This window comes from Dromiciops gliroides, chromosome 3, assembly GCF_019393635.1.
Source record: "Dromiciops gliroides isolate mDroGli1 chromosome 3, mDroGli1.pri, whole genome shotgun sequence".
Classification (NCBI taxonomy): Eukaryota; Metazoa; Chordata; class Mammalia; order Microbiotheria; family Microbiotheriidae; genus Dromiciops; species Dromiciops gliroides.
In genome coordinates this window covers 176322981-176345627 of record NC_057863.1, presented here as the reverse complement: position 1 = coordinate 176345627, position 22647 = coordinate 176322981, and the positions used below count along the sequence as shown (strand labels likewise).

At 39.2% G+C, this 22647-nt stretch overlaps 1 pseudogene; it reads right to left on the bottom strand.

Moving 5' to 3' along the window:
• Positions 1-19473: 19473 nt before the first annotated feature.
• Positions 19474-20131, bottom strand: LOC122750335 (annotated as a pseudogene).
• Positions 20132-22647: the final 2516 nt, after the last annotated feature.

Below are 22647 nucleotides of genomic sequence, written 5' to 3'. Positions count from 1 at the left end.
AACACCCAATCATAGTTTTGCCCTACTGCAGCTCACAATTCCTGACCTCAAGTTATTCATAGTCTCAACCTCTCCAGTAGAAGGGATTACAGGTAGATACCCTTGCCTGGCCACCTCATCCTAGTTATAGGTCTGACAGTCACTTATGTCAAACCTTCAGACCCATAGGTACTCATTAGGGATGAAATCATCCTAGGTCTCCCTGGAAAGCACCTATGAGAAGGAAACACTATGTGGGGATTTTGACCAATTTAATAGGGGCTCCAACATTGGATTGAGGGTCCTATTACCTGTGTGTCTTCATGGACAAGTCACTGTTATTTCCCTGGGCCTCAGTTTCTAGTGGATAGAATGTTGCATCTGATAGTGAGGAAGACCTGAGTTCAAATTCTGCCTCAGATGTTTATTAACTGTATGACGCTGGCCAATTTACTTAACTTTTGTATGCCTAAGTTCCACATTTTAAAAATGGGAACAATAATAGCACCCACCTCCCAGAGTTACTGTGAGGAGAATATGAGAAAATACATGTAATACACTCCACAGAACTTAAAGTGTTGTAAACATGCTAGTTGTTTTTGTCCTTATCATCTATAAACTGAAGGGTTTGGTATATATGACTTCTAAAATCCCTCCCATCCCTAAGACTCTGTGAATGTATGAAATTTAGGCAGCATATTCTGAAAATAATGTCTTCAAAGAAAAGTACTTTCTCTCTATGTATATATATATATATATATATATATATATATATATATATATATATATATATATATATATATATATATATATATATATAACATGGAAGGAACCACCAATCTCACCACTCTATTGAAAGAGTGCTGGACATGGAGTCAGGAGAAGCCTAAATGAATCTACTCTTTTTTTTGGTTTGTTTTGGTTTGTTTTTTGGTGAGGCAATTGGGGTTAAGTGACTTGCCCAGGGTCACACAGCTAGTAAGTGTTAAGTGTCTGAGGTCAGATTTGAACTCAGGTCCTCCTGACTCCAGGGCCAGTGCTCTATCTATCCACTGCGCCACATAGCTGCCCCTGAATTTACTCTTAATGTTTACAAGCAATGTAACCATGGGCAAGTCAATTAACCTCCTTGAGGCTTAGTTTCCTTATCTATAATACTTACATAATACTTACTTATAATACTTAATAATACTTACAGCACTTACCTAAAAGGGTTATTATGATGGTTAAAAAAAAAGTAACATAGGATCATCGTTTAAAGCTGAAAGAGACCTCAGAAGTCATCTGGTCCAACCCCCTCATTTTACACGTGAGAAAACTGAAACCTAAGGAAGTTGAGTGACTTGCCCAAAGCCACACAGGGAAAAAAGTGGACAAAGGAAGGTTTTAAATTTAGGTACTCTGGCTCTGTGTTCAGCTATCTGTCCTCTGCACCAGTGTCTCCTACATTCATGAAGTCTTGTACCGTTAAAGTGCTCTATAAATGTTGACTATTAATCTTAATTATTATCATCATGGCTGTCAAGGCCTCTGTCAGTAGTATCCTCTTCAAGTACAAGGGAAGCATGTTATGATACTATTGCTTACCAAGTGTTTTAGCCATTGATCTGGTGTGATTTTTTGAAAGGGATAGAAATTCAGTATCTGAAAGTTGAAAAAATGATATTCTCAAAGTTTAGCTCATTGAATTTACACTTGCTTCTTTAAGAGTGAATGGCATATTACAATAAAAATGAATTCTATTTTGAACAGTACTTTTGATAAGACTATCACACATTCACCAATGCAACTCAACACACTGTTCTCATTGATGCTTTTGTTCACTTAATTTTTTTTTCATTTTTAGGAAAGCAAAGGAAGAGTAACACATAATCACTTGTAAAAATGATGCTTTCTGGGGGCAGCTAGGTGGCGTAGTGGATAAAGCACTGGCCCTAGATTCAGGAGGACCTGAGTTCAAATGCGGTCTCAGACACATGACACTTACTAGCCCCTTGCAAAAAAAAAAAAGAAAGAAAGAAAGAAAGAAAAGAAAAAGAAAAAGAAAGAAAAAGATGCTTTCACCTCCCTTATCAACAATGCCTAGATAGATGAACTGGGGAAGCTTCAGAAATGTGCTGATCTAATTCTGAAAAGTAGAAAATAGATTTATTGCAATATTAATGCAGTTCACGTTTCCACATTTCAAGAGACTTAAAGCAAGTGGTGATTGTTATTTATTAAAACCTCCCTAAGGGGCAGCTAGGTGGCACAGTGGATAGAACACCAGCCCTAGAGTCAGGAGGACCTGAGTTCAAATCCGGCCTCAGACACTTGACACTTACTAGCTGTGTGACCCTGGGCAAGTCACTTAACCCCAGTTGCCTCACAAAAAAACCCCTCCCCAAAAGGAATAATGGAATGATTGGTTCAGCTCCCATTATGATTAGATGGTAGTACACAGACAAATAAAATACTCCAGGACCACTGGTCAGTAGCATGTCTGCTATGGACAGTGACAGGAATACATAGCCTTCAGATTTCCATTTTTTTTAGTGGTCACTGCTTTCACTGGTATTGCTGAACATACATTAGTCATTAATGACACATATAAAATGGATCTGATTTTTGTCAATGTAGCCCACCCCTAGAGTAGAAACTCCCTCTCCCAAGAAGAACACAATGCATCTATGACTTGAGACACACAGAAAGTGACTTACCCAGGGTTATACAACTAGTAAGTCTTAAAGGCTGGAATGTAGGTCTCCCTGACTCTAAATCCAATAGTCTAACCACTATGCCATGCTACATTTAATGACATATAATTATAATTTTATAATCATCTTTCACTATCCATAAAATACTACTCTGAGTCCCTGTCATGGCTCCATGGGAACACTGGTTTCTTGAAGGCTATGATCTGTAAGCTACCGGGGGTAAGAACTGTCGTTTGCCTCTTTTTGTATCCCTAGTACCTACTGCAAATGCCTGGCCAATAAATGTGTATTGATTGACTGATAGATTGAATGCAAAATCTAGGAAGTGCTACCACACTTGAAATGCTTAGGATATAATCCTGGAAACATACTCCACCTGCTTTCAGAAGACCAGCCTAGCTAAATATGGAGAGGATCCTTTCTGGACACGTGGTGCTTTGCCCATGGTAAACAATAAAACAAACTATACTATAAAATAGCCCTCAGTTCTGTCCAATGGCCCCTTCTGCTTCTACAGTGGTCATGGCAGAGTGGTGGAAAAGGTACCAGAGGCAGAGGGTGCCAAGAAACCCATTTTATATTTTATTTTATTTTATTTTTTGCAGGGCAATGAGGGTTAAGTGACTTGGCCAGTGCCACATAGCTAGTAAATGTCAAGTGTCTGAGACTGGATTTGAACTCAAGTCCTCCTGAATCCACTGCACAACCTAGCTGCCCCCAAGAAACCCATTTTTAAGATCATCTATGAACCTTTACTCTACTGTTGGTACTCTTAAATGGAACATCTTTTTTCCAATGAATGGCAATTGGTCATACTATGAGAGGAACTGAATCCTATTTAGGACTCTGTTGATGAATGTTTAACAACCAGGCTCTCTTGGGGGTGGAGGGAGGCTGGGAAGTGTGTACACACACTTGTAAGTTTAATCTTCATTATCAATACTTTATTAAGTCTAGACAATCAACACAACAATAAATCAAGGTTTTGATTTATAATTATACTGTTTTTGAGGTGGAAAAGCTCACAATGAACAGTTAATAAGAGCTCCTATAGGCAAACCCTTGAATTCATCTCAGTTTTGACATTGTCAACCCAAATGAAACTAGAAGACCAAAAAAAGTTATAGAGAAATGGAAGAATGGCTCATGGATTCTCAGAGAAGCAAATAAAGGGTTTGTTGGGGTTGATTTTATTCCTCTTTATGAAAGGAGAAAAAACCCTGTCATTTCATGGGAAAATTCTTCACCTCTCACTGCAGGGCTCATGATAAAAATAAACAAAAAAGATAAACATGAAGATAATTGCTGCTTATATAACAGCATCTATTACAGAGGATGAAGTGAGAATGAAATTCTATGAAGAACTTGATAAAACACTCCAAATAAAACCAACAATTCTTTAATGCTTTGTGATATCCATGTGAAAGTGGCATAGGTAGGACATTGAAAAATATAGTTCAGAATTAAGAAACAAAGGAGATCAAGCGATGGCTTGCAAATGATTCAAAAGTTCTATGCTCATACTTTATTTGAGAAGACAGTCAGGAGGCACTAGACCTGTTGAGCATCAAATAATATCACCAAATGAAATTATTTATATTTTAATAAATAGGAAATTGAGGGATAATTATGAGGTAATTTTCAAATTAGATTTCTGTACATAATTAAATTTTTATTGTTCAAAATCAATATCAAAATAAAGGAATAAAGTGGAGATGACATATAATTAAGACAACTGCAAACTTGACCTATTTAAAAAACTCGTTGACACCACAGAATGGAAAATGTATAAAGGAATATATCTCATGGAAGACTATTACCATTTTCTAAGAAAGTGTAACATATATAAACCAATCACCACAACAAGGAGATCAGAAGAGACCAGAAATCACACTGACCCACAAATAGCCTATATCCTTCCAAAGTAAAGAGCTATGACAACCAAAGGCAACATCAGACATGCTTTTAAAGAAAGCTCTTCTATAAGCTCTTACAAAGATAGATTATATTTTAACGCAAAATAGTGGGAACTAGTATAAAGAAAAATGAGTTTGCAGAAAGCTTGGGGAAAGTCTCAACTAAGAAAAGTCAGCATAAAGCCATTTAAAGATGAAACCAGGATAAGTACAATACATACCTAAAAAATAGAAAAGACTCTGTGAAAGGTTTTTAGAAAACCAATAGGGATGGGGATAATATAGAGACTGGGTCTGTGATTCCATTGGTCTTTCTCCCAATGCAGATCTCACCTTATTTATAATTTATAGTTTTAAAGAATTTCCTAGGGCACTGAGAGATTAAGTGACTTGTCAGAGTCATGCAGCCAGTATGTTATTAATCAAAAATAATAGTTAATATTTATATTTACAATTTAAGGTTTTCAAAATGCTTTACATGTGACCTTATTTGAGCCCCACGACAACCATATAGGGCAGGTACTATAAATATTATTATGACAATATTACAGATGAGAAAATTGAGGTTCAGAAAGGGGAAATGATTTTGCCCATGACCAAATAGCTACTAAATATCCAAATCAGGATTTGGATGTAGGTCTTCTTCCCTCCAAGCCTAACAGGCCATGATGACTTTCTAGGAAAAAAAAACCCAAACCCAAACTCAGTGACAATGGAGCCATCCTATTTGAACTTTTTTGTTTGTTTGTTTTTTTGTTTTTTTTAGGCAATGGGGGTTAAGTGACTTGCCCAGAGTCACACAGCTAGTAAGTGTCAAGTGTCTGAGGCCGGATTTGAACTCAGGTACTCCTGAATCCAGGGCCGGTGCTTTAACCACTGCGCCATCTAGCTGCCCCTATTTGAACTTTTAACAATGAAGTGACCCATATGCTATGGTCAGGCACTAGGGGGCGCAGTGCAGAGAACATGAAGCCTAGAGTCACTAAGACCTGAGTTCAAATATGACCTGTGAACCTGAGTGAGTCAGTTAACTTCTCTCTGCCTCCATTTTATTCAACTATACAATAAGTATAACAATAGTTCCTACCTCACTAGATTGTTATGCAGATCAAATGAGATAATATTTGTAAAGTGCTTAGCACATAATACTTAATAAATGTTTATTTCCTTCTCTCCCCCCTTTGTTTGGAAGTAAGACATTTTAAGGCACTGAGAACTTTATTCTCAAGTTATCAGAAAAAGGGGAGAATGCAAAAAATCCCAAACCTAAAACAAAGATGACCAGGAGAATATTAACAACTGGTCCCCATGACTACTTCCCCATCAGTACAAATATTTTATGAGAATGATAGCAGAAATATCAAATATACAGTCCATCAATTGTGAACAGCCCACAATACTCCCAAGTGCAGCTCAAACCACAGAAAAATGTAATTGGGAAATAACATTTTTAAAAAATATATAATAAGATAGATAATGTTAACATGCAGTTTTTTAAGTGTCAGGTTTCTAAATGCAAAGCTTCAAGTGAAATCCATGGAAATGTGAGAAAGTTTGGAGAAATGGATAAAAAGTTGATTTAGCCCAAACTGTGAAATATAGAGAAAGGACATTCTGTCTAATTAGTTCATCAATATGTATATCTTACAGCTTCATTGAAATGTAAGGGAGTGGGGTCCTGAATCTTACTTTTTTCTTATCCATGCTACTTTTTTGTTGTTGAGATATTTTATTGATATCATTTGCATTTATATCACCTTAATTTCTGAATGTATACCATTACCTATCCAGTACACTATGCCTTTTAACAAAGACCAAATAAATAAATGGAATTGGTCAAACCAATCAACCCACAAATTGTGTCTGACATTTTTTTTTTTTGCAAGATTCCACACCCATCATACCCCAACCTCTCCAAAGAAGGGAGAGAGTCCTGCATCTTTCGTGAATAATGATCTGGGTCTGGAATTAAATAGGAGATCATAGAATCACAGAATGACAGAGTAACCTTAATCCAACCCCCTTCATTTTATGGATAAGTAAACTGAGTTCCACAGAAATGAAACAACTTGTCTTAGGCCACACAGCAATTTAGTAGAGCAGAGCATGGGTTCTTACACTCCAGAATCTTCAGCCCTCACCACTACATTTTTAATGCGTCAAGGTAAAGACCAACCTTTGCATTTTGTACTTAGTACAAGCGAGGAGACCTCAAAAGAGCTGCTTCACAAGGCACAAAGCAAGTCTTCCACAGGGCTCAGGCACCTACCTGCTCTGAGCAGCACAGTATATTCAAGACGTGTATTCCCAGAATCTCAAGTTCCAACAGTAAACCAGTGACAAAGCTGATTTTCAAATGGTTTTAATGACAGACAATCTGCATACCAATTGACTCATTTGCGCACATGATGGCTTAGAACAATACAGGGAAAATATGTAAAAAGGTCTGTAATGGTGTATGACAATTGCTTCCAAGTATGCTGACCTTTGGTAAATGAAACAAACAGAAAGTACAGTACTCTTTTGATGAGACATTAATGAATGATTAAGAATGGATACAGCTGCATCATCGGCAAGCACTTTGTTAAAAATATTCTTTTCATTTCGTGTCTGTCCCATAATTATAATGGAAGCATTGTGCAAGTCAGCCAGTAAGCGCATGCAGTAAAATATTTATGTTTTATAATAGCCGTATGGTTTCCAAGAGTGCATTGTCGAGTATAGACACTTTCCCCTTTTCCCCTTGTCACCTCATCTTTACCATGTAAAAAAGCTACACAATTCTGGGCAGGCCCTGAAATAAAAGCCCCACTTAATATCTGTGGATCGCGATGTGTCCCAAAAAGAAAGGTGTCCCTGCTTCCTTCTGTAATTTTTATTTAGCTAATTTTGTGGGGAAGAGGGGGGATAGATTATAATTTCCTGAATTATCTCTTACTTCAACTAGGGTTCTGTCATGTGAATGCACAGCCAGGTGAGGTGGTAAGATAAATAGGTAATCGGACTTCTAACAGTAAGTACTATGGCTCAAGAATATTGTAAAAATAGACTAAGGAGAAACCTTCCTTAGAAAAGCAAATCTAGGGCAGCTAGGTGGCACAGTGGATAAAGCACTGGCCCTGGATTCAGGGGGACCTGAGTTCAAATCCAGCTTCAGACACTTGACACTTACTAGCTGTGTGACCTTAGGCAAGTCACTTAACTCTCATTGCCCTGCAAAAAAAAAAAAAAAAGAAGAAAGAAAGAAAAGAAAATCTACACTTTTTGGTAGCCTCAGAAGAATGGACAGACAATTAATCTCTCCCTGATGTACTTATTTAATACAGTTTTAGAACTGAAAACAACCTTGGAGATCAGAGCTGGAAGAGACCTTACATGACATTTGCAGGAATTCATGCCCCGTCCATGAATACTTCTTTTCCAACATCCGTATAAAAGTGGTCATCTAGCCTCAATCTGAACACTGAAGAATGGGAGGGAATGTTAGATTTGGAGTCAGAATCCATGCATTTAAATCCTGACTCCACTATTTACTAGGTGTGTGACCTTGGACAAGGCTCTTAATTTCTTTGGGTCTCAGAGTACTCATTTACAAAATGAAAGTAAGTTACCTTCCAGATTTAGATCTATTTATGATTGATATTGGTGGGGGGAAATAAGTTTCACCACCTCATTTTTGAACAGCTGTAATTATTAGGAAGTTATCCCATACTTAGGACTGATATATCTGCCTCACTGGAACATTCAGCCAATGGATGAGTAAACTAAATACCAGGTGGGTTATATGTTTTGCCTAAGGCCACGCAGATTGTGATTTAGTAATTGAGCCAGGATTAGTACTCAACCTTGGGTTCTTACTCTTTGGCTTTCATGCTGGTGGTCTTTCCATTACACTCCTACCGCCTCCTAGAAGGAATTATAACCTCAGTTCTTCTTGGAGCCAAAGTTAATTCAGATTGGTATTGCTAAGAAGCATGGGATGGAGTTCTAACCTCTGTGATGAACTTTGAGAGAAATCAGCCCTCCATTACTTCCTATCCTTCTCCTCAAATGCCTACAGCAGGGAAAGAGAGGGAAAGGGAGGTATAACCAGACAAATCGATTCAGCCATATATGTATATATACATATAATACCTCTCTCTCTCTCCCTCTGTCTTTCTGTTTCTGTCTCTGTCTCTCTGTCTGTCTCTTCTATCTATGTATCTTTAGAGAAACCTATGTTGACTAGAAAATAAAGAATTTTTTTCTTGCTTGATGTCTGTCCACAATTAATCATATGAAAAGATAAAAAAAATCCGATGTTCTAATCTTGAACTTTTTTGACTGTACCTGTGTCATTGATGAACATGTGGGGCTTTGTATCTCCCCAACAGTGAAGAAGGAGGACCAAGAAGGAAACAGGAGTCACGTTTGCTCTAACCCCTATCATGTTCAGCACAGGTGACAAGAATGGGAGGGTCTTGCATTTTTCACCTGGAAGAAACCCTTCTTCCTGAAATTCCTTCAGCTCTCCCTGCCTTTGTCTTGGTCTCCAGGATTCTGTTTTACTATGGAATTCGCAGAGAGCTTTGTTATGTCATAGGCTAGGAAGTAAGATGCATAGCGCTTCCTGGGTAGCAAAAGAAGCAAACATTTTAGGATGATTTTGACTTATAATTCTCCCAGAAAATCCCATAAACCTCCACTTTCCCCATTCCTTAGTCCTTGCCTACCCTGGAGGAAAGGGAAAAGGGATATGTCTCTTTCTCTCTCTCACACACACACACACACAGACAAGGCTTTGGCAAATTAGATACTTTACGAAATATTTTCTGCTTGCCCCATTTTCCATTTTCCATTTTCCATTTGCAATATGTACCTTTGTATATTTTTTAAAGTTTACTTTTCATTTTGACAGATGTAGTGAGGAAAATCTTATATTTTTGGTTGGATATGAAGGTATGTATTGGGGATAGGGGAAACCTTAGTGAATTACATCACTCAGGAAGACACGTCTTTATTTTAAGAAATATTTTATTTCGTTGTCATTTGTTTGTTTTGGTGGGGCAATGAGGGTTAAGTGACTTGCCCAGGGTCACACAGCTAGTGTCACATGTCTGAGGTCAGATTTGAACACAGGTCCTCCTGAATTCAAGGCTAGTGCTCCATTTACTTTGTCACCTAGCTGCCCCCTCATTGTCATTTATACCTCCATGACAACTCTCCTATCTGACCCCTTCTCTACTCATTTAGCCATACCCTGATCACCTTTCTCCTGGAGTATTGTGAGACTCTCCTAATTGGTCTTTTTGTCTTGTTTGTTTGTTTTCATGAGGCAACTGGGGTTAAGTGACTTGCCCAGGGTCACACAGCTAATAAGTGTCAAGTGTCTGAGGCTGGATTTGAACTCAGTTCCTCCTGAATCCAGGATCAGTGCTTTATCCACTGCAGCACCTAGCTGCCGCTTGGTCTTCTTGTCTTAACACTCTCTGCCCTGATCCATCTTATACTCTGCTGCCAAAGTTACTTTCCCCAAATGCAAGCCTGACCCCATCTCTCTCATTAAGTAAACTCTAGTGGTTCTCTGTGGCTTCTAAGAAATATAAGCTCCTCTGACTGACTTTTAAAGACATTCATAACATGGCCCTGACTGCCCTTCCCAATTTTATTATATATTACTCCCTGTCTGGGACTCTCTGGCCTAGTGAAACTATCCTCCTTGTTGTTTGACATATATGATATTCTATCTCCCATCTCTGTGCTTTTGACCTTCATAAATCCTTCCCTGGGAAACATTGTCACCCTACCTGATGCTCTTAGAATCCCTTATTCCCTTCAAAAGTCTGTTCATAGACCACTTTCTCCATTAAGCCATTCTGGATCACTCAGATGCTAGAATCTTTCCCCAAATTGGCTTGTGTTTATTTTGCATATTTTTTGTGTATTCTGGACCTATTTATGTGTTTGTTATCTCCCCAAATAGAACATAAGCTCCTTGGGGTTAGGGACAATTTCAGTTTTGTCTTTGCATCTCCCCCCCCCCCACACACCCCAGCGTAATGCCTGGAGCCAAGTTGGCACTTGCTTATGCTTGTTGATTGACTGAATGATTTTTGTTTTGTTTTGTTTGTTTTTCTTTTGCAGGGCAATGAGGGTTAAGGGTCACACAGCTAGTGTCAGTGTCTGAGGTCATATTTGAACTCAGGTCCTCCTGAATCCAGGCCTGGTGCTTTATCCACTGCGCCACCTAGCTGCCCTCTGAATGATTGATTTTTATTTATGCAATGAGGTTTCCATGTCCTTTATCTCCAAATACAGCCCTCCTTGCCTCTGCCACTCAGAAGACCATTTTCCAAAACAAAGAACAAAAAAGAAAAAAGAAAAGCTAGCAAATATATCAGGTGAGAGGATGTGCAAAGTTCCCCCACCCCTTTACTAGCCAACCCCCTCCCCATATCTCCAGTAAAGAGAGGGAGATACATTGCCTCCTCCCTTTTTTGGAGCCAGGCTTGGTCAATATAATCGGACAAATTTTAGTTCTGATTTCCGTTACTATTGTCTCTTCCACAGGACACTTATTGTCATCAATGTAGTCATTATAAATAGTGTTTTCCTGTTGTATGAGCGGAAGACCCTTTTTTGCAAGAAAGAGTCAAGACAGATGGTCCAAAGGTATGTGGGTTTTCCTCCCAGGACGCCATCCGGGGGACTGGCCATTCTGCTCTGAAGGTAAAGATTCAGTCAACCAATGATGGAGAAGTCCAGAGGAGGCCAAATGACCCGTAGCAGTCCTGTACTCCAAACCAACCAATCTTAGAGGGGGTAGAAAACAAACCTTTGAGTGGAGCTGAGTTGCAGGGATTTCTGAGGGGGGCGCTGTGCACTGACATCCTCCTCCATGGATCTTCTCTCGCCTCCTTGCTAAGGCCTCTCCTCCAGCAATGAGGATGCCCACTAAGTGGCTTTCAGTGGATGATGAAAAACCAAAGTGACAATCGTGGTCCTCTACAGAGCTGGGGGCTCTGGTGGAAGAAAGCAGATAGCATTTTCATTTTAACACCATGGGAAACAAAGGGGGAGAAATCCATCATTGGCAAGAGTCAGTGGGCGATATTAGAAAGGAAGGGGATTTTATTTATGACACGCTACAGATAACTAAGCTCTCCTTCCTCTCCCCCAAAGCCTTGTTCTATAAAACTGTCCCTTTAAAAACATGTGTCCAAGCCAAAGGGCTTTTCGGCTTCTCTGATTAATATGGCATTGATTTAAGCTCAGCTTGTTAGCTTTTCAATCCTTGAGTAGAGCTGGGGTTTGAATAACTAAGTAAGCTTGTGATGAGCCTGCTACATCATTTTTGTTTTCTTAAGATCACCATTAATGCATGGAGTCAGCATGAAATCACTGCTGTCCTCTGGTTTATTACCCACCAAAAGCGATACTACAGCAAATGTCTTCCCAGAATTTGGGGGGACAACTCTAGATTTCTATCCCATGTCCATTGAAACACCCTCTTAGGATCTTGGTATCATCCAAGCTTTTATTTCTTCTGACAGTGTTTGGTGCTGATTTCCTACTTAATCCTGTCTTTCACTTTTTTTCCTTTGACCTTCCAAAAATACAGCTCAGTCTTGTTTCTTCCTTATTGCTAAAATACAAATACCCATGTTTCTACACTAAGGTTAAGGATGACCTGCTACAAGGCAGCAGGTAAAGTTTTAAGTGATTTTCTCTCCCTTCACCCTTATTTTCATTATTTTTTTTTGTGGGGCAATGAGGGTTAAGTGACTTGCCCAGGGTCACACATGTAGTAAGTGTTAAATGTCTGAGACTGGATTTGAACTCAGGTCCTCCTGAATCCTGGGCCAGTGCTTTATCCACCGCGCCACCTAGCTGCCCCCTATTTTCATTCCTTCTTACCCCCTATCAAAACTTACCTGTCCTATTTTTCATTTCCCTAGGACCCTGCCAACTGATGAAATTGAATCTGATAAATGAGTTCACAATAGGTGTTAATGAATTGCTCATGGATTATAGAATTTATAACTGGATGGTACCTTATCATCTAACCTAGGAGTTTTTAATCTCTTATTTTTTAAACTGGCCTTTTGGCCAGTTTAGGGAAGTCTATAGACCTTTTCTCAGAATAACTTGTTCAAATGAATAAAGTAAAATACAAGAGATTATAAAGGAAATCTATCAAAATACACTTATCAAAACATGTAGGGGGGCAGGTAGGTGATGCAGTGGATAAAGCACCGGCCCTGGATTCAGGAGGACCTGAGTTCAAATCTGGCCTCAGACACTTGACACTTACTAGCTGTGTGACGCTGGGCAAGTCACTTAACCCTCATTGTCCTACCCAAAAACCCCCCCAAAACATGTAGGGTTTGTGAATTGCCTCTATAGGCTATGTATATGTCCATGTAGGTTGTCTAAATGCAGCTCAGAAGGAGAAATGGGGAAATATCTCTGGAATGTGGCCCACTCCTTTCCAAGGAAAACTATTTTCTGTCTGGAGGGGAGTAGAGGAAAGGGCCATTAGGTTGGTCTCTTTGCCCACCCCACAGAGAAGGTACCAGGTTTGAATTATAACAATTTGCCCCCACCCAATTTCACTAGTTTAGGGGAATGATCTATTTTTCAGGGTGAAGGAGAAAGGGGGTATCCCAAGTCTTCTTCTAAAAGCTTGGTCCTTTCCAAATCAAATTACATAAAACAATGGTGAATAGTGAGTAAACCCATTAATATAAGTAGTTAACAAGCAAAAATCAGAGAAGTTAGAGAAATTAGAATATACAAAAGAAGACACAAAGCAAAGGAGCAAGATATTTCACTTCTATCAAGAGGGACCAAAGGGGAATTTCTCTGAAGTCTTGGGGCAGGGGGGGGGGCGCAAATTGGAAATAATGTACATGTTCAGGAACAAATTTTCCCCTACATGTTTACCTTCCAAAATATTTCTCTCCTCAGTGTTTGGTCCCAAATAGACACTGGAATCTCATATGTCCTTTCTCTTGAAGCAGAAAGAAAGAAGAATGTCTTTCAACTCCAAAGCTCTTGTTTCAACTCTTCTCCTCATGCAAGCACACCATGTAGTCACCATTCTCTATACCTATGAGTAAGAATATTTTGTGAATATTCCAGGGTTGAGAAGTAGATTATAATTTTTAAAAACAGAAGATGGCAGAGAAAAGCGGGGACTCCCCTGAACTCTCCCCAATTCCCCTCCAAACAACTTTAAATAATGCCTCAAAATGAATTTTGGAGTGGCAGAACCCACAAAAGGACAGGGTGGAACAAATTTCCAGCCCAAGACAATTTAGAATGTCAGCAGGAAATGTCTATCACACCAAGGTAAAAGTCAACACTGTTGAAAATGGAACACAGTCAAGCACAGGCTGCACCAAAGCAGGCCAGGCCCAAGCAAACCAGCAAGCATCAGAACTTGGGGGTGACTGAATCAGTGTGGCAGCAGCAGTAGTGGCTTCTGGCTTCTGAAGCTCTCAGTCCACAGACAACAGCGGGGTTGGACAACTGGTCAGAAGGAGATTATAAGAGTCCCTTTGAGGGCACTGAGTACAGGACTCTATTGCATTGACCATACGCAGATCAGATTGCACTCCTGGGTCCCAGTCCCAGGGCAAGGAGGAACACTAGCACACCAGGGCTTGTAGCCACAGAGGATCAGGGACCCTTGTCACAGTTCCAATGTGGAAAAGAGTGTTTGTAGTCACTCACAGGCAAGAGTACAAGCCAGGAAAGCAGTGACCATCCTCTTCTTGGATCATACCACGCTGGAAGTACTGAAAACTTACAAATCTCCAGAACTAGCTCTAAAAACAGTCAAACTGAGTCAGCCATTCTGGAGAGCGATTGGGAACTATGCCCAGAGGGCTATAAAACTTTGCATACCATTTGATCCTGCAATGCTACTACTAGGTCTATTTCTCAGAGATTAAAAAAGAGAAAGAAAGAAAGGACTTATATGTAAAAATGTTTATATCAGCTCTTTTTGTGGTAGCAAAGAATTGGAAATTGAAGGGATGTCCACCAATTGGGGAATGGCTGAACAAGTTGTGGTATATAATTATGATGGAACACTATTGTGCTTTAAGAAATGATGAGTAGGATACTCTCAGACTTATATGAACTGATGCAAAGTGGAATAAGCAGAACAAGGAGAACATTGTATAGAGTAACAGCAATACTGTATGATGATCTTGAATGACTTAGCTGTTCTCAGCAATACAATGATTCAAGACAATTTCAAAGGACTTATGATGAAAAATGCTATCCATTTCCAGAGAAAGAACCAATGGAGACTTGAATGCAGATCAAAATATACTTTTTTACTTTATTTTTCTTGGGGAGTTTTTTGTTCTGTGTTTTCTTTTATAACATGACTAATATGAAAATAGTTTTGCATGACTTCCCATGTATAACCTAAATCAAATTGCTTACCTTTTCAATGAGGGGAGAAGTAGGGGGGGGAGAGAGAAATTTGGAACTCAAATTAAAAAAAAAAACCGGTAAAATCATTTTTACATGTAATTTTGGGGGAAAATAAGATATAAAATAAATATACTTTAAAAATTAAAAAAAAATAGATTCATGCACCCCAGGTTAAGAGTCCTCAATTAGGGACAGCTAGGTGGCACAGTGGATAAAGCACAGGTTCTGGATTCAGGAGGACCTGAGTTTAAATCTAGCCTGAGACACTTGACACTCACTAGCTGTGTGACCCTGGGCAAGTCACTTAACCATCATTGCCCCATTCCCCCCCCCCCCCCCGACCCAAAAGAATCCTCAATTAGACCAACCTCCTATTACAAAAATGGAGAGACTAAAGCCCAGAGAGTGTTAATCCTTTTTTGCCCTAAATCACATATACTTATATAAGTATATATAAGTAGCAGAACTTGAGTAGGAACCCAAGTTCTCTGGCTTCAAAGCAAAATTCTAACCACCTCCAGTATACTGACCTTCCATTGTTACCCTACTCCTGCATAGAAAACAACTTCATTATAACAAAGGACTTCCTCGTGTTGACCAGAGAAATAACTTATGAAATTGGATTAAAGAATAACTGATAAAAGAGAGTTCATTTCTGCCTCCTCCTCCCCTCCCCCAGCTCCCAGCATGGCAGATCAGTGAGGGAAGTCTTTTTGGACAGGTAGGCCTTTCCCTCTCCAATCATCCCACAGACATGTAGTTTACACAAACCTGGCTTTGCTCCCACTAATCATCTCTTGCTTGCTTTTACTCTGTTCCAGCATCCATTTCTGAAGCAGGGATCTTTAGGTTCCAAGTCTTCATTGTATGGATTCATAGATTTTTTAAGCTGGAAGAGATCCCAGAGTTGTTCTCATAGAGTTTGCTACTTGTCCGTGTAGGTTATGTTTTTATAGAGGTTTTCTTTACATAGAGGAGGTAAGCGAGGCCCCAGAGGTTAAGTGATTTGTCCAAGGTCATACAGGGAGTGTCAGAGGCAGATGGGAGCCCAGGTCCTGTGACTCCCTAGCCAGTGTTCCTTCCCAGTATACCTGGTGACCTCTTTGTGGACAAGTCAGAGCTTCTGGACAGCCTTGGACTGGGACGAGCAGATGTGATTGTTTTGATGGGCTTTGTTTAAAAAACATCTTCGGTCTTGTACTTACGGTTGCATTTGAACCTGCCTCCTGACAGTGAGGCCTCTCTTTTTGGAGGTAATTAAAGCTCTATGAATGTTTGACTTTTAAATTTTCTTTTGTTGTTTCTTGTGGTGCCTTGGATATTCCCGAGTTAAATATGAGCGGAAATTGTTCTGAAGTGGTAAGAACAGGGGAGTGAAGATGTGAAAGAAGCAAATAGAGTGTGAATGGTTAGAAAAGAGGAGAGACAGCTGCGGACTTGCTTTTCACAGCTCTGGTAAACACGGCTGTTATTGTTGGGTATTTATCGAGCACCCGTAATGTGCTGGGCCTGACACAGAATACAGAGAGCAGTGGAGAGAGAGAGAGAGAGAGAGAGAGAGAGAGTAAGAGACAGAGAGGGAGACAGAGACAGACAGAGATAGGGAGAGACAGAGGGAGAGAGTCAGAGATAAAGAGAGACACAGAGAACCAAAGACAGAGAGACAGAGACAAAGAGAGAGACAGAACAAGAATGAGTGAGTCAGAGACACAGAGAGAAAAACAGAGACAGAGTGATACAGAGACACACACATACAGAGAAACAGAGAGAGAGACAAAGAGACAAAGACAGTGAGAGACAGAAACACAGAGAGAAAAGAGCCAGAGAAAGAGCAGGATAAAGAGATTGACAAAGAAACACAGAGATTTAAAGAGACAGACAGAGACAGAGACAGACAGACACGTGTGTGTGTGTGTGTGTGTGTGAGAGAGAGAGAGAGAGAGAGAGAGAGAGAGAGAACTCCAAATAGTCTTCTCAAAGATTCTATTCATCTGATTCTATGTCTGACCTTTTGTTGTTCTTCTGTAGTTTCAGTCATGTTTGACTCTGTGACCCCATTTGGGGTTTTCTTGGCAAAGATACTGGAGTGATTTGTCATTTCCTTCTCTAGTTCTTTTTACAGATAAAGAAACAGAGGCAAACAGTTAAATAACTTGCTTGGGGTCATACAGCTAGTAAGTGTCTGAGGCCAGACTTGAACTCTTGAAGATGAGTCTTTGTGATTCTACAGTTGGTGCTCCGTCCATTGTGCCACCCAGCCGATCCCTGTTTGACTTTTAGGTGCTGTGTTATCCCAATGTGTAATTTTCAGCAAAGGGGGAAAGTTTTTAGACCATTTTCTTTCTATAGTCCTAGTCAAATATTTTAGGGTTAGAAGGGAACTTAGTGATTATCTTGTCTAACCCTTTTATTTATTTTTTTCTAACCCCTTTATTTTACAGATGGAGAAATTAACACCCAAAAGAACTTGTCCAGGTTTACACAGTTAGTAAGTGGTAAGATCAGGTTTCAATCCTAGGTTTTCTGACTCTAAATTCAAGTGTCATTCTACTATGCTAGACTGGTCTTTGGAGGAGATCATGGCTCATGGAATCTCCTTTTGCTTTCTATTGCCTCTATTTTCATTGAGGTTCCCCTCCCCCCCTTTTATGGGCCGGGGATCTCTTGCTATTAAAAATAGAGCCCAGCAAAGTGAATTAATAAGTCAGTTAACAGACGGTTATTAAGCACATACTATGTGCCAGGCACTGTCCTGAGTGCTGGGGAGATAGAGTAAGGTAAAAGATGGTCCCTTCTTTCAAGAGGGTCACAGTCCAATGAGGAAGACAACATGCAAAAAACTAAATACAAACAAGTTGCATACAAGATAAATTTGAAGTAAGCAGCAGAGGGAAGGCATCAGCCTTAAGAGGGGCCTTCAGAATTACATACTGATTTTGTTCACATGTAGTCATTCACAAAGCAAATGATGGTACTTCACAGGTTGCTCCCAGGGAAAGGTTGTCCTCAGCTAGGCTTCCTGACCTCCCTGTGTCTGGTAGCTTGATGAGATTCTCTGCCACAGAAGCATCGGGGGAAAGGCAGGCACAGTCACTCATGGAAAACTAAGGACAAAAATTCTCCTCAGCCCTTTGCCCCTATTTAGCAAGAATATTTGATATTCCTCACTTTGCATCATGGCTTTCATACAACATTAGAACCAGATGGGAATTTAACAAATTAATCTATTTACACCAGCTTTCTCTGAATGCAGACTTTAATTCATTTGAGCAACTGTCATCGCAATAGAAAATGAGCTGTAGGGGTTTTTTACAGCAGTTACACATACAGTGGGGAATGTGTCTCTATCAGACCCAGGGAGCTCATCAAACAGTCCATGCATGTCTGGTCACAGAGCTTCTATGGGGGAAAAAATTCTTTACCTTCTACTTTTCGGTATGGTACTTGTAAGGAGCAGGTTATGTAGCGACCAGCTTTTTGCGTGTGCTCTTAAGGCCAAGAGTTTTGACTCTTGGGTTTTCAGAAAAGAGGATTGATTCAAAATATTTCCATCTAAAATGAGAGCTGGGAACTATTTCTGTTCATATTCCCTTTTAAAAAATTATTTATTTTTGTTACATTTTATGTTCCAAACTGTCTTCTTCCCTCCCTTCCCACACTGCACTAAAGAATGTCACCATTTGTGGCAGCTAGGTGGCGCAGTGAATAAAGCACCAGCCCTGGATTCAGGAGGACCTGAGTTCAAATCTGAACTCAGACACTTGACACTTATTAGCTGTGTGACCCTGGGCAAGTCACTTAACCCTCATTGCCCCACCCCCCCAAATGCCACCATTTGCCAGAGTTTATCTATCATCTATCTATCTATCTATCTATCTATCTATCTATCTATCTATCTATCTATCTATCTATCTATCTATCTGTCCATTTATCTATCCACACACATATGTGTATACAATATGTATATATATACATATATGTGTCCATATACATAAGATATGTGTATATACACATACACACATGTACCCAAATATATGTACATGAATATATTATATATTTATATATGCATACATGAGTATATATGCATTATGTATAGACACATATTATAAATTGTATTATAAAATATAAACACACATGTATATGAATAAATCTATAATATATTCCTATACACACATGTTATATATGTTACATATAAATATTATATATACACGTATGTGTGTAAAACATTACTATGCATACTTCTGTCTCTCAGTTCTTTTTCTGGATGTGTATAGCATCTTCCTTCATAGGTTCTTTGTACTTGATTTGAGTATTAATAATACTCAAAATATCTTAGTTGTTCACAATTGTTCTTTGAACAGTATTGCTTTTACTTTATACAATGTTCTCTTGATTCTGCTCATTTCACTTATTATTTCATGCGTCTATCCCTTTTTTCTTTTATTTTTTAATGACAAAAAGTATTTTTATTTTGACATCTGAATAAGTGTTGACTCCTCAGGACACTGCCTTTGGCATCTTTTCCAACTTATTCATCAGCTTGTTGCACTGTGCCTTTCTCAGAAACATAGATACCATCCCCAAATTTTCTGATATCCTTGTTTTTTACTGTGGTGGCCTGTTGCATCAGGGCAGCTGAGTTTGATACAAGTTCAATATCATTTCCTTCAAGAATTAACTCATCGTTTTGGGCTTGAGAAACAGCACAAGCCACACCTGGTCTTATGCGCACTCTTCAGATATATTTTTCACCCAAGAAATTTCTGCTTTCAACAAGTGAACCATTCTCTTGAATAACAACATTGATGGGGAAGTGAGTATCCACAGACCTCATCTTGTAACGAAAACCCAGAGTAATACCTTTGATCATGTTTTGTACATGACTACAGATAGTTTGAACAGTTGCAAGTTCTTTTCTATTTCCCCACCATTTGTCCACCTGGAGCCTTTTTTTTTCTTCTTTCCAAGGAGACTGAGCTCAACATTGATATAGTTGAAATCCCTACGGAGGATTCCTCTGGGCCCCTTCACAATAACTGTACGACCCTTAAAAGAGATGTCAACATTTTCTGGGATGTCAACAGTCTGGTTACTTAGAATGGTCTTCATTCTGGTGGTGAAAGAGCCAAAGAGCTATCCCTCTTTTTCTGAATTCATATTGCTCATCATTTCTTACAGCATGATAGTATTCAATCATAACCCTATACCACAATTCATTTAGCCATTATCCAATTGCTGAACATCTCCTCAATTTCCAGTTCTTTGCCATCACAAAGAGAGCTGCTATAAATATTTTAGAACATATGGATTCTTTTCTTTTTTCACTAATTACTTTGCTCTCCAAGGACCAGCCTACTTAAGTACAGGAAAGCTTATCAACAGTAGATTATGAATGCTTTGGCCATGGCAAACCATGAAAGAAAATATTAAGATTAACTAGATTTGGGGGTAGCTAGGTGGCTCAGTAGATAGACTACCGGCCCTGGATTCAGGAGGACCTGAGTTCAAATCCAACCTCAGACACTTGACACTTACTAGCTGTGTGACCTTGGGCAAGCCACTTAACCCTCATTGCCCCACCAAAAAAAAAAAGATTAACTAGATTCTACATCCATATCCAGATCTATATCTATATCTACATTTCTCTCTCCCCCTTTATCTAGCATCTATCTATCTATCTATCTATCTATCTATCTATCTATCTATCTATCTATCTATCTATCTATCTATCTATCTATCATCTACCCATCTACCTATCTATTATCTATGTATCTATTTATCTATCCCTATTTGTCTGTCTGTGTTGATAATTTCAGAGTCATTGTGAGAGCACTAACACATTATGGGGAAAGGAAGAGAAAGGCAAAATGGTCTTGGATAGGAAACCTTGAATGGAATTAAGGATTCTGAGAGGCAAAGGTAAAGAGGGATAGAATTCTAGTATGAAGGACAGCCTATGCAAAGACACAGAAGCATGATGGTCACTTCACTGTAACTTCTCTGAGCCTCAGTTTCCTCATTTGTAAAATGAGGTATTTGATTTTCTGGCTTCAAAGATGTCTTACAGATTTTAATCCTAACATCCTCTGACTCAAAGATTTTATGATACAAAAGAGGGCACAGAGCCTACCTTTCTGTAGTTTGCCTCGGTTTCCAGCAGTGAAATAAGTGAACTTGAGAGGAAGCTCAAAGTTTACATGATCTGACTCCCACAGAACTTAATCTAAAATAATCTAGCCTGCCCCCAGAATGAAAATGCGGAAGTTTCAGAGAGCTAGGAAGGCTGGGAAGGGTAAGAAGGGATGACCAGAAGGGTACCATATTTTCTTTTCCTACAGAAACCCTAGTTAAAAATCATTTCCGCTGCACATTTTCAATTGTACTCACTTATGAAAATATCCTTGTAGACCCATAATTTGGCAATATGCATGTAATCAATTGTTTTAAAACAGAAGTGATGTTGGCTATTATAATGTAAACTGTTTTCTAAATGAAAAGAATTAAAGGAATGTAATTGGAGAAGCATACAAACAGTGGTTAATATGCTGTTTCTCGCAAAGACATATTACAACTTATAATCTTCTTTTATGGGTTTATGTTGTTAGTGTTTAATCAGGCATGTGAATGTATTCAGGTGTTAAACCATTCTATTAGCTGGGAAACTGCACTATTATTTGCTGAGCTGTTTGTGATATATTGTTGTTGGCTCTTTGGGTTTCTTTTTCTCTTGCTCCTCGTTCTCTGGTCTCTGCAATCTGTTTAATTGTCTTTTTTACTTTTGTCTTTATAAAGCTTTAAATAGAGTAACTGGGAACGATTAGCTATGTCAAAATCACATAAAGTTCTCATGTGTTTTACAGACTAATTGTAGAGAGATATTCTGCTGATGCATTAAAGGACACATTGGGTTGAAAAGATGCTTCCCACAGCAGGCATGGAGGTCAAGGAGGATGGGGAAGCCTGAGAGAGGGCAAGATTCAGTCAGTCTTCTGATTGCTACATATGGGGTCCAGCTTTACACAGGAATATCAGGGAACAAAAGTTAGGGCTCTTTCCTGGGAAATGTTGCTAATCAATAGTGTTAAGGTCAGGAACTGGAGAGAGCTGAAAAACAGCCCCCATTTAAAAATTTTCAGTGTGAGCATTTATATCAGAAATAAGTAAACTACAAATTGGGGTTTGAGTTATTGCTCTGTTAATTGGCTAGACTTAAGAAAATGGTTTAGAAAATGTTAATAATGAGAGGGCAGTTTTAGGTGGTGCAGTGGATAACACACCGGCCCTGGATTCAGGAGGACCTGAGTTCAAATTCAGCCTCAGACACTTGACACTTACTAGCTGTGTGACCCTGGGCAAGTCACTTAACCCTCATTGCCCCACCCCCAAAAAAGATTCCATAGAAAATGTTAATGATGAAGATTAAATCTTTAAATGTATGCTTTCTCAAGCCAGTAAGTAGTTCAACATTTGGCAGGCTATCCCTGCTTAAGGCCAGCTGGAGGTGCTCTCTCTGTTCCTGGCTCACAATCTTTGCCCTCAGCTCACAATCTCTTCTTTCCTTCTCCCTCCACTGGAAAATTCTGCTCAAGGTTGATTGTGAGAGTGAGTTGAGAAAGTCCAAATTG